The following is a 3,622-nucleotide window of genomic DNA, read 5'->3' on the forward strand; positions in this document are numbered from 1 at the left end:
GAGAATTTCAATTGTCAAGAGCTCTCTGAAAGAGAAAACAAAATCCTCCTCATCTCAATCTTCAACGGGATGTCTTTTATTTTTAAACTATTTTCCCCGGTTTTAGGCTCTTCCACAAAGGGAAGCATCCTCACAGCATTCATCTTGGCAAGTCCTCTCGGGAAGCTGTATGCTTCAGTTAGATTACCTCTCATTTCTCTAAACTCCAATAGATGTAGGCCTAACCATCTCAACCTTTCCTCATAAGGCCACTCCTTTATTCCCCTTGTTTAGGTGGATGGACCTTTTCGGGACTGTTATTAATGCAATCCGATCCTTCCATAAGTAAGGCGACCAAATTATACACAAACTCCAGATGTCATCTCACTGGGGGTGGCATGGTGGCACAGTGGTTAGCATTGCTGCCTCTCAGAACCATGAACCTGGATTTGATTCCTGGCTTGAGTCACTGTCTCTGCGGAGTATGCACGTTCTCCCCGTGTCTGCATGGATTTCGTCCGGATGCTTTGGTTTCCTCCCACAGTCAGGTACATTGGCCATGCTAAATTCTCCCTCAGTGTACCTGAACAGGCACCAGAGTGTAGTAATTAGGGGATTTTCGTAGTAACTTCATTGCAATGATAATGTAAGCCTACTTGTGGCACCAAAAAATAAGCTTTAAGGCCCTGTAAGTACAACAGCAGGAACATTTTCCTACTTTTATATTCCATTCCCTTTGTAATAAATGCCATTAACATTCCATTTGTCTCCCTAAATGGGGAGGTGACGGCCTTGTGGTATTATCACTAGATTATCAATTGAGAAACTCAGTTAATGTTCTGGGGACCCAGATTTGAATCCTCCCATTCCGGATGGTAGAATTTGAATTCAGAAAAAAATCTGGAATTAAGAATCCACTGATGTCCATGAAACGATTGCTGATTGTTGGAAAAACCCATCTGGTTCCCTAATGTCCTTTAGGGAAGGAAATCTGTCATCTTTACCCGATCTGGCCTACACGTGACTCCAGAGCCACAGCAATGTGGTTGACTCTCAACTGCCATTGGGCAACTAGGGGTGGGCAATAAATGCTGGCCCAGCCAGCGATATCCATGTCCCGCAAATGAATTTAAAAAATCATTTGCTTCAATTGCATATCAACTTGTTGTGATCCATGTTGCTTCGTAGCACAGAGTTCTGCAGCCTCTCTGAGTGGTAAAGCAAATTGCGTGGAGGGTGTGGAAAGTCTGCAGAGGGATCTGGGTAGGCTGAGCGAGTGGGCGAGGACCTGGCAGATGGAGTATAATGTTAGCAAGTGTGAGGTTATCCACTTTGGCAGAAATAATAGTAGGAGGGATTACTATTTAAAGGGCGAAAAGCTGCAGCATGCTACGGTGCAGAGGGACCTGGGGGTCCTTGTGCATGAGTCGCAAAAGCCCAGCCTGCAGGTGCAGCAGGTGATCTAGAAGGCGAATGGAATGCTAGCCTTTATAGCGAGGGGGATAGAATATAAAAGCAGGGAGGTCTTGCTGCAACTGTACAGGGCGCTGGTGAGGCCACAGCTGGAGTACTGTGTGCAGTTTTGGTCGCCGCACTTGCGCAAGGACGTTTTGGCCTTGGAGGGAGTGCAGAGGAGGTTCACTAGGCTGATACCGGAGATGAGGGGGTTGGACTATGAAGAGAGACTAAATAGTCTGGATCTGTACTCGTTGGAGTTTAGAAGGATGAGGGGGGATCTTATAGAGACGTATAAGATAGTGAAAGGGATGGATAGGGTAGAGGTAGAGAGATTCTTCCTGCTCAGAAAGGATAGCAGGACTAGAGGGCACAGCCTCAAGATAAAGGGGGGTGCAGTTTAGAACGGAGTTGAGGAGGAACTTCTTCACTCAAAGGGTGGTGATTCTCTGGAATTCTCTGCCCGTTGAAGTGGTGGAGGCTGCCTCGCTAAATATATTTAAGTCACAGGTAGATAGATTTCTGATAGACAAGGGAATTAAGGGTTATGGGGAGAAAGCGGGAAAGTGGAAATGATCCACTTCAGACCAGCCATGATCTTATTGAATGGCGGGGCAGGCTCGAAGGGCTGGATGGCCTACTCCTGCTCCTATTTCTTATGTTCTTAAGTTCTCTCCCCAGATTCATTATGGCTAGAATTCTCCGGCCGTTCCCATCCTGCCTCCGTTGCCAGGAAAGACGGAGAACTTGGTGCTGAGCCGAATCTCTGTTCACTGCAGCCAGAGAATCCCACTGGTGTGAACGGCTGGAGAACTCCCCCCTTACAAATGGAGGTTGACGGAAAACAGGTTATCACAGTGTGGTTATATTTATGGAGCATATTATGACCAAAGCAACATTGCAGGTTCGAGATTATGAGCAGGATTTTACGGCCTCACTTGTCCTGAATCTTAAAAACCCACCCGAGGTCAATGGACCTTCCCATTGTCCACCCCTCACCCCCTCCGATTCCCCTGGTGGGCAGGGTGGTAAAATTCAGGCCCATATATCCACCTGCAGGAATCCATAGAATCCAAAGAAACCATGCAGTGCTGGAGGAGGCCATTCAGTCCATTGAGTGTGCACTGACTACCATCTCCCCAGGCCCTATCCCTGTAACCCCACGTATTTACCCTGCTAATCCCCCTGACACTAGGGTCAATTTTGCACGTCAACTTCACTAACCCGCACATCTTTGGAGTGTGGGAGGAAAGCGGAGCACTCGGAGGAAACACTCACGCCCACGGGGAGAACTTGCAGACTCCACACAGACAGCGACCCAAGGTGGGAATTGAACCCAGGTCCCTGGCGCTGTGAGGCAGGAAAATATTGCCGTTGGGCTTGTTGCAAAGGAGAAGCAAAGTGACAGATATTGTGGAGTGCTGGACTTTGTCACTGTGTCTGACGAAGCTCAACCCTCTCTCCTCAGGAAATTCTGTATCACATAGTCTGTCCCCGCACTGGATCAACAGGAGTCAGCAATGCCACTGATGACAAAAGAGCTTTGTTTAACTAGAGAGCTACAATTGGTTGGATTCAGTGATGATCTGCTCTCAGAGAGTGGCAATTATTTTTGGCTTTTGCACTGTGACAATGGGATGAACACTAATGTTACAGTCAGAAAGATACTCAGATGTTGCACTTTGCCAGCTTGATAGATAACTCTTAAACATCTCAGAGCAAAGCAGAGATTACATTCATTCATTATTGACAAGTTTTAAAATCTCCACGCAATTCCAAAATGCCTGTAACTCTTGCTTATCCCGAGCCCAGCTTCTCTATCTTTCTAAGCTTTTGTTCACTTTGCTCTGAGGCATCGCCCAGCCTTACCCAATCGAGCACAGATCAGTTACCAGGCTCACATTAGCAAAGGCAGAAGAATTGAAACATTGAATACTACATCAAACACTAATAGCAGATTTCTTACTGTGATCGCAATCCATAAGTATTAAGAAATGAATCCTTAATAATATGTTAAAATGAGCACTTATTTCTGGTTGTCCTTATTGTCCCTCTCTCTTTATGGGTTGTTGTATTCCAATTTTATTTTATTCGTTCATGGAATGTGGGCATCACTTGCTGAGCCAGCATTTATTGCCCATCGCTGAGGGCACTTAAGATTCAACCCCACATTGCTGTGGGTCTGGAG

Source organism: Carcharhinus amblyrhynchos, chromosome 12, assembly GCF_965287045.1.
Source record: "Carcharhinus amblyrhynchos chromosome 12, sCarAmb.v2.hapA, whole genome shotgun sequence".
Taxonomy (NCBI): Eukaryota; Metazoa; Chordata; class Chondrichthyes; order Carcharhiniformes; family Carcharhinidae; genus Carcharhinus; species Carcharhinus amblyrhynchos.